Source organism: Solanum lycopersicum, chromosome 6, assembly GCF_036512215.1.
Source record: "Solanum lycopersicum chromosome 6, SLM_r2.1".
Taxonomy (NCBI): Eukaryota; Viridiplantae; Streptophyta; class Magnoliopsida; order Solanales; family Solanaceae; genus Solanum; species Solanum lycopersicum.
In genome coordinates, this window is record NC_090805.1 from 40,276,094 (window position 1) to 40,289,804 (window position 13,711).

A 13,711-nucleotide genomic window follows, 5' to 3' on the forward strand; every position below is an offset into this window, starting at 1 on the left:
AAGAGAAGAATGTGATTGCTTATGCTTCAAGACAATTAAAAGTGCATGAATGTAACTATCCAACTCATGATTTGGAATTGGCCGCGATAGTGTTTGCATTAAAGCAATGGAGACACTATTTATATGGGGTTAAGTGTGAGGTCTATACGGATCATCGTAGCCTACAATATGTCTTTACTCAGAAAGATTTGAACTTGAGACAGAGGAGATGGATGGAACTACTGAAGGACTACGACATCACTATTTTGTATCATCCGGGGAAGGCGAATGTTGTAGCGGATGCTTTAAGTAGAAAGGCGGGAAGCATGGGGAGTCTAGCTCACTTGCAAGCTTCTAGACGCCCATTGGGAAGAGAAGTTCAGATTCTGGCTAACGACCTTATGAGGTTAGAAGTAAATGAGAAGGGAGGATTGTTGGCTTGTGTGGAGGCAAGATCTTCTTTTCTTGACAAGATTAAAGGAAAGCAGTTTAATGATGAGAAATTGATCCGGATCCGAGATAAAGTGTTGCGAGGAGAGGCTAAGGAAGCACAAATCGATGAGGAAGGTGTTTTGAGAATCAAGGGAAGGGTATGTGTACCCCGAGTTGATGATTTGATCAACACTATTCTGACAGAGGCTCATAGTTCAAGGTATTCTATACATCCGGGTGCAACCAAGATGTACCGTGACCTAAAGCAACACTTTTGGTGGAGTAGAATGAAGCGTGATATTGTTGACTTCATTGCCAAATTTCCAAACTGTCAACAAGTAAAGTATGAACACCAGAGGCCTGGAGGAACACTTCAGAGAATGCCCATTCCTGAATGGAAGTGGGAGAGAATTGCAATGGATTTTGTAGTTGGCCTTCCAAAAACAATGAGTAAGTATGAATCTATTTGGGTGATTGTTGATAGGTTAACTAAATCTGCTCATTTCATTCCGGTCAAGGTGACTTACAATGCAGAGAAGTTAGCCAAACTTTACATCTCAGAAATCGTTCGATTGCATGGGGTTCTACTATCCATCATATCATATAGAGGTACGCAGTTTACTTCTTAGTTTTGGAAAACATTGCATGCGGAATTGGGTACTAGGTTGGACCTTAGTACTGCGTTCCATCCTCAGATCGATGGTCAGTCTGAGCGAACGATTCAAGTGTTGGAGGATATGTTTCGTGCGTGTGTGATAAAATTTGGTGGCCATTGGGATAGCTTCTTACCCTTAGCGGAATTTTCATACAATAATAACTATCACTCGAGCATTGATATGGCTCCATTTGAAGCATTGTATGGTAGGAGATGTAGGTCCCCCATTGGTTGGTTTGATGCGTTCGAGGTTAGGCCTTGGGGTACTGATCTCTTGAGGGATTCGATGAAGAAGGTGAAATCTATTCAAGAAAAGCTTCTAGTGGCGCAAAGTAGACAAAAAGAAAATGCAGATCGAAAGGTTAGAGACTTAGAGTTCATGGAGGGAGAACAAGTCTTGCTGAAGATTTCGCCCATGAAAGGGGTGATGCGGTTTGGAAAAAGGGGTAAGCTAAGTCCAAGGTATATTGGACCATTTGAAGTACTCAAGCGAGTAGAGGAGGTGACTTATGAGTTAGCCTTGCCTCCAGGGCTGTCCGGGGTACATCCGGTATTCCATGTGTCGATGTTGAAAAGATACCATGGGGATGGAAACTATATTATTCGTTGGGATTCAGTCTTGCTCGATGAAAATTTGACTTATGAGGAGGAGCCTGTTGCCATTCTAGATAGAGAAATTCGCAAGTTGAGATCAAGGGAGATTGCATCCATCAAAGTTCAATGGAAGAATCGACCCGTTGAAGAAGCCACTTGGGAGAAGGAGGTTGATATGCGAAAAAGATATCCACACCTGTTCACAGATTCAGGTACTCTTTTTCGCCCTTATTCTCCTTCTTGTGATCGTTCGGGGACGAACGATGGGTAAATTGGTATCTAATGTAACGACCTGTTTAGTCGTTTTGAGCAGCAGATTTTATTTCTCAAAAAACATGCTGAGACGACGGAACCCACGACGGAACGTCATGGGCACGACGTACCGTCGAGGGTGTCTCGTCCCAAAACACATAGAAATTCTAAAATTTGGGTGCTGAAATTGACTCTCTGAACTCTGTGACGGACCCGCAGGACGGACCGTCACAGGCACGACGAACCGTCGTGATCCACCGTTTCAAAACACTTCAACTCTTGAGAATTTGGTACAGGGAACGATTCACTGAACGTCGTGACAGAAGTGCAGGACGGACCGTCGTAGGTACGACGGGCCGTCACAGACTCCTTAAGGAAATCGAGTCTCTAACGAACATGCATGACGGACCGTCGCAGGCGTGACGGGCCGTCACAGGCTGCGTAATCCCAGTTGAAGTCGGAATTCTGGTTAAGTTTTAAAGGGGCGTTTTTGACTATTCTTGCCTTAATTATAAAGTTAGTGGGTTAATGTTAATAAGTCTAATTACTTGGGGGTAAAAAGAAAAAGGTAACCTTAAGTTAATTAGTGGGGCATTATTGCCATCTTTTATTCTTAATTATATACTAATTAGGGTAAAAGAAAAAGGGTTGGAATAAGAAAAAGAAAAGAACAGAAAGAGAGAGAAGGGAATCGATAGAGAGAGAAACGATCGAGAAGGGGAAAAACACAAAGCTTTGGGAAAATTTGCTTGCTTGATCACGAATCTTCGGTGGAGGTAGGTTATGATTTTCATGTTATTCGTAGTAAACTCTTAATAGCGAATGATATGTGTTAGTAGTATTGTGAACCTTCTATATGCTTAATTGTATGCTTGCATGAATGATGTGATTATGTAATTATGAATAAATAAGCATGATGAAGCTATTGAATCCCAAATCTTGAAAAGAAACCCTAATCTACTTTGTTAATGATGATGCCTTGGTATAAAAGAAGGCTTGATGAATGAAAGTAGTGAGATTAGGGGATCGGGTGCCACGTTCCGGTACCAGGATAGTATATGAGGATCGGAGTGTCACGTTCCGACACCAGGATAGAATATGGATCGGGTGCCACATTCCGGTACCAGGATAGAATATGGATCGGGTGTCACGTTCCGACACCAGGATAGAATATGGATCGGGTGCCACGTTCCGGTACCAGGATAGAATATGAATCGGGTGTCACGTTCTGACACCACGTTCTGGTACCAGGATAGTATATGAGGATCGGAGTGTCACGTACCGACACGAGGGGAATGAAGATAAAGAATCTTTAAAGATGTTAATATATTCAATCTAATGAACCTAATTCCCAAATGAGTATGATAAGGAGGCGTGAGTCCTCATTGATGAGCTTGGTGTTGTAACCAAGGGCTATGGTAATTGTAAATGCTGCATGCTAAGGATATTAGTTGATTTTATGATATTATCTAATATATACTGTTTTCTATTTTGAGTTGGCCGATGATATCTACTCAGTACCCGTGTTTTGTACTGACCCCTACTTTTATGTTTTCTTCTTGTTTATTTGTGGAGTGCAGCAAACGTGCCGTCGCCTTCGACTCAACAGTAATTCAAGCCAGTCTTACTACACCGGAAATTCAGGGTAAGCTAATGCTTCTAGCTTGGACTGGATCTTCTTCTTCAAGTCTTGATGCCTTGAACTTCCGGCATGGACTAGCTTCTTATGTATTTTTAGCTTTTAGAATACTCTTAGTTTAGTCATTTGATCGTAGATGTTCTTGTGGTGATGACTTCCAGATTTTGGGGAAAATAATAGTTATTGATTTTATTAATGAGTTTAAGTCTTCCGCATTACTTTCTGTTGATATTATATTGAAATTTTAAGGTTTAGATTGGTTGGTTCGCTCACATAGGAGGGTAAGTGTGGGTGCCAGTCGCGGCCCGGATTTGGGTCGTGACAGATTCATATGTAATAAAAAACATGATGGTAATATTAGTTTTATTCATATTTTGCTCACATAATTTTAAGTATAATTGGATAAAATATATTTTTATCATTAATTTTTTTTTAGAAAATAGGTGTGTAACAACAACTCCTTTGAATAAATAAGAGTAATTCTTTAGCCAACTCGGCCAATTTCATATTTTTATATAAATTTTTATTATTTAAATTTAGATATAAATTATTTTTTACGATTAAAAATTAGAAACTAAAATAGATATAAGAAATGAAAAAAAATAATCTAAAAAGAATGAGTAAAAAGGAGGAAAATTGAAATTGAAAAAGTGATATATTTTTACTTTTTTACTACTACTACATATATATTATAATTTTTTTTATTTTAGGTCTTGAAAATTTCGAATGAGAAGAGTGGGTGAGAATTATGTTTTCTTTTTGGTGAATTTTTGGTTCCTTTTCGATGTTTAATTATGAAATTATCAATAATTAATCTCACTAATAATTTTCAATATTTTGGAAACATAATTGAATAATATATTTAATATTTAAGTTAAAGGGTAAAAATATCTACAAATAAACCAGTTTATAGTGTGAATAATGTTTAATTATGAAATCATCAATAATTAATCTCACTAATCATTTTCAATATCTTGGAAACATAATTGAATAATATATTTAATATTTAAGTTAAAGGGTAAAAATATCTAAAAATAATCCAGTTTATAGTGTGAATATATTATTTTACAGTTCGTTATAATCAATTTTTTCTGACCAAAAAAGGACAAATAATTAAGGGCACGAAGTATTAGTTTTGCACAATATCCAAAGAGATAAACTATGTATACTCGTGCTAATCTGAATTTTATGTTTTCATTAGTATTATTAATAACATAGGAAAAAAATTTGGACACAAAATTTAGTCAAAATTTAATTAGAATGATATTTTTTCTATGTTAGTTCACCTTTTAAAATATTTTTACATTTTTAACTTTAATATCTTTTAACTAAAAATGAAAAAAAAACTAATTTATTTAAAAATAAAAAAATACATAAAATCACCATAGAAGTTGTCCTGAATTTTCAAAAAGACACCTTAAACTGTGCTACCGTCATATTAATCCACTAAACAATTTTGAATAGTTATTATTATATCAAAATTAAGATTCAAAAAGTAAGAGAGAGAGTAATAAAGAAAAAAAAAGATAAAGGAAAAATTTAAGATGATAAAAAAAATCACATTTTTAAGTAAATTAACATGTGTCATGTAATGATTGGTGTGTGAATATACTTGCTTCTTAAAAAAATAGTACTCTCTCAGTCCGTAATTGTTTGTCATGGTTTCTATTTTTAGAGTCAAACTAGAAAAACTTTAACTAACATTTTCAGATGTATTTATTCATCATATTGATATGCAAAAAATTGTAATTTATTGTACTTTTCATGTAGTTTTAGAATATCTAATTTTTTTTGTTTAAAATATCAAATTAATGTGATCTAATTTACCTTTGAAAATTAGTCAAATTGAATTTCGATAAGCGCAACATGATAAACAATTCCGAACGGAGGGAGTATAATAATATATGTTCAAAATTGTTTAGTGGAGTAGTAGGAGCAAAGTTAAGATATCTTTTTGAAAATTCTGAACAACTTTAATGGTAATTTTATGTCTTTTCTCTTTTAAAATAAGAAAAATATTACAGTTTTTTCTAAATTTTCTGGCGACCAAAATTTCTGGCCATATTCTAACCAAGTTTTCTCGCCAATTCCTGATCAATTTTTTTGGCCATTTAGCACTTTCCTAATAACATATACAATTCAATGTTTATACTCCCTTCGCGCACTTTTATTTGTCATGTTGCACTTTTTGAAAGTCAATTTGACTAATTTTCAAAGTTAAATTAGATTACATTAATTCGATATATTAAACAAAAAAATTAGATATTCATAAGCTATATTGAAAATACTATAAATTGCAATATTTTGCATATCAATATGATTCGCAAAATACTAAATCTAAGAGTACCCAATACACCAAAATAAAAAGATAAACGGTATGTGTCCGAAAACATAAGACATCATGTCATGACTGAGAGAATCCAACACGAGCATGAACGGATAGCTCACCCTGGAACCTCATATGCTGGAGACTGGTTAGAGCTGAGGGCAAGTCGAAGTCATTAGTACACTCGTTGCGCTCCATAAAAAGAAAACAAAGAAAAACAGAAGTAAAACTCTGTAGGGGGCAACATTTAATTGCATTAACTCACTGCACATGAATACTTTCCAATTTCAATTATTTTTTAACTATGAAAAAGTGAATTACTATATACACTAATTAACATATATATATATATATATATATATATATATATATATAAAGGGACTAGAAATAAAATTGAAACAATTTTTTTTCATCACCTCAATTATTAGATAAACATTAATCACTAATTATTCCAAATCTATAAACTCATGTGTTGGCACAATTACGCAGAACCAAAAGAAAAATCAAAGAAAATAAATATGCAGAAACTTTTCCAACTAACAGTTCATTCTTATCCTAATCATTGGCATCATTAAATTTCTTATGCAAAGAATCCTCTAATATAACAAATTCAACTAATAATGATTCCTCTAATATAACAAATTAATTCAACTACATAATTGATTAGTCTTTTTCCATATTTTCCAACTAACATTTCATTCTTATCCTAATCATTGGCATCATTAATTTCCTTATGCAAAGATTCCTCTAATATAACAAATTCAACTACATAATTGATTAGTCTCTTTGCATATGAAAATATAAAATTATAAGGCAGTAGGCATAGTATAATGACATTCAACAAACGTTGGTGTATTATTATTCTTACCTGAATGCGCTTGGCGGCCCTCGCTCCTAATCTGCATGGGCAGGTAAGTCTTCTAAACTAATTTATTTTTGGGCAACTTTCACATATAGCAAACAAAAAATTCATATTTGTATGCTATAGCAAACTTTGCATAATTGCGTTTCATAGCAAACATAAAACTGTATAATTTGCTATACATATACAATTGTATAATTCGCTGGCCTAAATTGTATAATTTGTTGACCTAAATTGTATAATTCGCTGGCCTATTTCGCTGCAATTGTATAATTTTTTATGAGGTTAAGTGCACGTATCTTAGTTTAACTTTTTTAATTACGTGATTATTTGACTTCAAATTTGAATTAGTATCAATATATTTATCTTGATTTGATTTTTGACAAATGAGTATTATGAGCTATAAAAAAGGCAAGGAAAATAAATATCAATTTTAAGAAATAATGAAATGCTAATTTTAATATAGCACTATTTTTTTCTTTGATATGTTATTGTATTATTTTAATTTATGTAATGAAATATATTAAAATTAAAAAATAATAATATTAAGTACTTCATATTAAAGAGAGGGGTAAATAAAAAGTAGAGTGAATGGAGTAAGAAGAGAAAAAGGAGAGGTTGATAAGAGATGGTACCTACAAATGTAATTTTTTCTATTAAAAAATTTCTCATACAACTATTACATGGCATATTTGATACACTATAAAATTTTTGAGAAATAATAATAATAAGAAAACTTAAAGGTGGAATCTTTGTTATTTTTCAAAAAATAAGAAAAAAGGCACTGTCCCTTTAAACCAGATAGAATGAGCCCAAATAAATTGCCACTTATTGGGTCGGCCCAATCTATTGAAAAATTTAGGAAAAATTAGTAAAGTAATCACAATTTCTAACTTAATTAATAAAGATATCTACATTTTAAAATATTTAGTCAAAATGTCAATATTTTTATTAAATATTGAAAATGTTGCTAATGAGCCCTTTTATTAAAATATTGACATTTTGAAAAATTTTCTTGAGAGCTCGTTTGCTAATCTCTTCAATAATTTCCATTAAAACAAGGAATTGCGACACACTTTTATATACCCGTAATATCATGAGCAGATAATGTTTCATAATAATGGTACTGTTAGATAAAACTTTCGATTCGTGTGTTTGGGTTCTTCTAATCATGATGAATGAGTGGTTTTAGAAATGATAGTTTAAATAGTTTTGTCACTTTTTATAATTTTTAGATAATATATCTACCGTGTGTATATGACTTGTATATTTTATGATTATTCAAAAGTCATCTAAGAAAAAAGATCCATTTTGTTTAAATATTTTGCTAGTTAGTTTGGTCGTATAATAGTTTATATTTTTGATTAAATTATCTTCTAACTAAGTCGATTATTTTATTTCGTTAAGATGAAGAATCCCATTAATTAGTTAATGTTAATTCATTTTATTTTATTTTTAGCCGAGTTCACTAATTAGTCTATTTTATAAAATGTCGAATTCCTTCGTCTATTTCGTTTAGCTTCTTGTTGTTCATCAGATTATGTTTTTTTTTGTTTTAGTTGGCTAAGCCTTGACTTGACCTGGTTTTGCTTTGTTTTCCATTACTCTGATTCGATTTTGTCTTCGGTTCGACATAAGTTCGTGAATTGTTGTTTAGTATTTATATTGTTTTGCAACCATTTGTTCTATTGCAAATGTCCTTGCGAGTACTTTCATCCCATTTCATTTCTAACTGCCTCAAAACGGATCAAGAAGCAGAATTGAACGGGAAACTGAAACACAATTTCAGAAAGTCCAAAAGCAGCTTGTATACACTATATATACACTGATATACAAGTTTCGATACAGAAATACGGGGATCAAAAATCAATAAAGGTTCTTGGAGATTGATTTGGGATGTAAAAATGTAAAATACATCTCAATATACAGGGAAAATAGCCTAAATACTTCCCGTATACAGTAGTATACACGAAATATATACACAGAAATCAAACATAAAAAGAGGGAAAAATGGGCTGAAACCTATCAGCAGGCCCACTTTAAAGTTTAGGACAGGTTCGGGTCAAGCCCAAGAATTTGAAATTGGGCAAAAATCCAAATGTGATATTTCCTCTTCCTTTTTTATTTATTATTATGCTTTTGTGTTTTTGATTATTATATAATTAAATTTCCCAACGTAAGTCATTTCTTCTTTTCATACACATAAATTAAATATGTACATATATATAAAAAAAATTTACTTATCACTGAGTTTTATTTATATTCATTTGTCTTATAACCTTTAGTTACTCCTTTTAAAATAATCCTTTGTTTGCACTAAATTAATTAATTAGAAAATAATGATAATTTTAAGTAAACAAAATGATTAATTAATTTTCTTGATTTTTACTAAATAATTAAGTGGCAACTCTGTTAATTCGGAAAATTGATTTCTCTTAAATTATAAGATTAATTGATTTTTTGAAACTTGGTCATTTTTTTCTTTTATCATATATTTTTAAAACACCATTTATATTCTAAAGTGAATGAAACACAATTAGTTTGAGTTTTGGCTTAGTTTAATACTATTTATTATTTATGTTTTGTGTTTGTTTGAGACTATTAAAAATATTGGATGATAAGTTTGTTTTTTAATATTAACAATTTTAAAGACATTTTAATTATTTCAACAAATAAGTTATTATCAATATTCTTTTTAATAAAATACATGATTTTTGTTTCAACATTTTATCTTATTATTTTTAAATTCAACTTAAGCACTAAAAAAAATGTTTTTAAGTACATATATCTTAAAATTACTTAAATTTAGCTGAATCAATCATCTCAAATTTTAATATTTTCATTAATATTTAGTTATAATTAAATATTCTCAGAAACTTTGTAAATAAAAAATAGTCAAATAAAATAAATTAACTTCTATTATACTGTATCAACCTCATTTATTTTCGTTATGTATAAGTGCATGCTCTAATATATCACTTATTGTCTTAGTTTTAACTTTCTTTTCAATTACCAAAAGCTAGAAGATCTTTTTCTTATCTTTTAGATTTCCATTTTTAAAGAATTGCATTTTGTGAAAAAAAAAACAAACTGAAAATGGCCAAAGTAAGGAAAAGGACAAAAAAGAATAGGGGTGCAAATGAGGAGAACTGAGTGGGGGTGGGGAGTGGAAGGTAAAAATGTACCATGGGGATTAGTGATGGCAAATGAATGGATAGGTTGAAAATTATTCAATCCGTTTATATTTAATATGGATAAAAATGAATTGGATAACAAATAGGTTGGTTAGAATACTAGTTTATCCATATTAATATTCTATTTGAGAATTCAACATGGAGAAAATATTTTAGTCTTATTTAGATGAAATATATTAAAAATACTTTATTTAATTTTATTGTATCATAAAAGTAATTCTTTTAATATATATTTTTTTTTTGTGGGGGGTTGGGGTGGAGGGAGGGGTTCGAAGGTATGGATGAAAAAATAAAAAATGGAAGTTGAAAATATTTTCTAAAAACAAACTTAATTTTTTTGTTGAGGGGAGGGGGGGGGGGGGGTCGAAGATAGGGATGAAAAAAATAAAAAATAGAAGTTGAAAATATTTTCTAAAAACAAATTTAATTTTTTGTTGAGGGGAGGGGGGAGCATCGATGGTAGGGATGAAAAGATGATCTTTTGAAGTTGAAAATATCTTTTCAAAACAAACTTAGAGGCTGTTTGGCTCAGCTTAAAAGCTGGTCAAACTGTCTTAAAAGCTGGTTTTTGACTTATTTAGCTGTTTGTCAATACTCAAAATAACTTATTTTAAGTTAAAAAAAACTTATTTTAAGCCAAAAGTTAAAAGCTGGGGTAGGGGTGTTTTTTTTTTTTTGCTTATAAGTTGTTTTAAGTTGACCACATTTTTATCTTTTTGCCCTTAATATTTTTATACAACCTCCAAATTACCCACATAACCCTAACATCTCTTTCTTATATTTTTCCCTTTTTACGTTTGACATAGCAACTTCAGCACTTTTATCCAAACGCATAACTGCTTATTTTAAAAATAAGTTTCAGCACTTTCAAAAGTACTTTTTTAAAGCTGCTTTTATTAAGCCCATCCAAACGGGTCCTTAATTTTTTTTGGGAGGTAAAAAGTTCCCCTTCATCCCAAATACATTCTAAAACATGCTTAATTAACTTTTAAGCAATGTCAATTTGTTTATATTATGCTATTATTTATTATCCAATATAAAAGTAAACAATGTGTGTGTGTGTGTTTTGTTGGAGGGTCGAAGACTTCACATTTTCAATTATAGAAAAAAAATAATTGATTTTTATAGAAGAACATAAAAAGAAGAGAAATTACAATACTAGGCAATATTATGAATTTTGAGTTGATAAAAGTTAAAAAAACTTAACTCAATTGGCTAATTCAAATTTTACCCATATTATTAATATTTTGCCCATATTTTTATGGGTATCAACCCATATTTAACTACATAAAAAGTCACTCACCCAACATATTAAATATGTGTATTGGACGAGTTACGAAAATATGAGCTCTTTTTACCGACACTAATGGGGATAAAAGAGTACAAAATGGGCCCACAAATCTAAGTATCAAAAATTGAAGGGAGCCTTACACAACTATTGTTGTTTGTGCATCTACCATCTTAAAATTTTTTATGTGTTTACTTGTTTAATTTTGTATAAAATTAATTACTTATTTATACACATTAAAAATTAAATAAGACTAAATTAAAGGATATATTCATGTTTTATGACTTTTCTATTTGTGGTCATTTTCTTGGCCACATATGAAATTACTGTAGTCATTTCGCATGTGTCTAAAATAACATATTGATAGAGAGAGACTTCTAACTCTTGAGTGATTATTTCTTCTATGCTTGACAAGATTTATAGTAGGTTTGAGAAAAAACTTATTAATCTTTATATGGTTGAAAGATTATCCCTCATAATTTTATAGGTTTGCCAACTATTTAGAATTTGTCTAAATTTATTGTATTAAGATCACAGAGTTGTAAACGTTATACATGTTGATCAATATAGTTTTTAGAATTTAGACGGATTCAATAATTTTTTTTTTGTTTTGTAATTTTATTAGGATATTTATTACATATATGTATAATATAATTATAAGTTTGAAGTAAAAAAAAATTCTAAATTCTAGTTCAATTTCTGCACAACACATTCATTTTTAGTCTCTTGTAAACGCCATGATTTGATATTATTATTATTAATTTATTAAAATAATAAAAAATAATATTAATTTAGGTTATTCATGTGTGATATAGATAATATACGAATGTGTGATATAGATAATACACGAATGTGTGGCTTTAAATTTTCATTCCATGGGTTCAACTAAAGTTATACAACAAATTAAAGAGACGTAAAATGTCTTGTTGAGTTGTTAAAAATTGAAGCACACGGTCATATTTATTTTTCTTTCACTTAGAACTTTTCATTGCTGACGTATGATGGGTTCGATAAGAAGGAAAATATCTTTTATAAAAAATGTTTTCTAAGAAATATTTTTTAGAAAAATAAGTGAATTAAAGTTTATATTTTTGTATTTGTTGAATTAGTAAAAAATATTATTTTTAAAAATATTAATGTATAATGTAGATAAGTGAGAATAAATATAAGTAATGAGGATGAGGCCTATGAAGATAGAGGTGAAAGATGTGTTGTGATGAAGGACGAAAAGAAAACAATTATTTATATAAAATTCCACTTATAAAACTAATTTATTTTTCAATTTTTTAACTAATCGATGTATAAATTTTTTTTAAAAATATATTTTTCTGGAAGATATTTTTCTTAATATATCCTTAGTCAATGGCGGATTTAGAATTTTTGTCAAGGGAGTTTGAAGTATAAAGAAGTAAACACGTAAAAATTATAAGATGAAAACTCGAGCGAAAAAGGAGGAAAATATTAACATTAGTCCGTTAAATGTAACATATATTTTCATGTTGTGTTTAGCTTCTTTCTACTCTTACTTTGCTTCATCGAGGTTTAAAAATTTCTAGTGTCTTTTTCCTTTGCAATATTCTACTTTTTTTTTAATTTCAAAATTTGGGTTAGTGCACATTTAATCACTTGTTACTTTAAAACCATCAAGATTCTTTAGAAAAATGTAAAAATTAAATTACTAATATTATAGTGCATACTCAGAAGATAAATAATGACATCGTTGATTTTTTAGTCCATTTAATTCAATTTAGTAGGTTAATCGTTGGTATTTTTTTATAAATCAATCAAATAAATTTAGTTTAGTTTAATCTCTTTAGAGTTGACTTGAAAATAGTAAAAAAGAGATACAATTAAATTAAATGAAAAAAAATCAATTAAATAGATTTTACAAAAAGAAGATCCACAACTTTTAATTTTCTTTCATTCAAATTAATCTTTAAGTTACTTTATTTATATACTAATAGTTTTCTAATTAATTTTTAAATTTTCTCAAAAGTTTCTTTATGTTAGAACATGAGAATAGAGTTAGGTAGAAATAAAATGAACAATATCAATAAGAAGACTAAGAGACAAAAATATAAAAATTGTGACTACTAAATTTTAAAAGAAATAACATAAAAAGAAAAATAATAATAAAACAAAAAAAAATAATACAATTTTAGATTCAATTCAAAAATATTGAGACCTTCTATTGGATATTCTAAATCCAAAACTTAAGTCAAACTCGGCCTTTTCAAAGCAAAAACAAAAAGGTTAAAAAAAATTGATAGCTGAATCAAATTTGGGACATTCGAATCAACAATCTTTAGTTGTTGAAGGGGTTCATTTTATTATGCATATGCTTAAATTAGAAGTATACCTTATATATAGTTTATTTTTTCAACGAGAAAATTCGGATGAAATCCACGCCCCTTAGCCAATATTTTGAAATAATAGTATTCCGTCTATGTCATCTCATGTGAAGGTGAAATTGTTTTCTCCATCATCTTA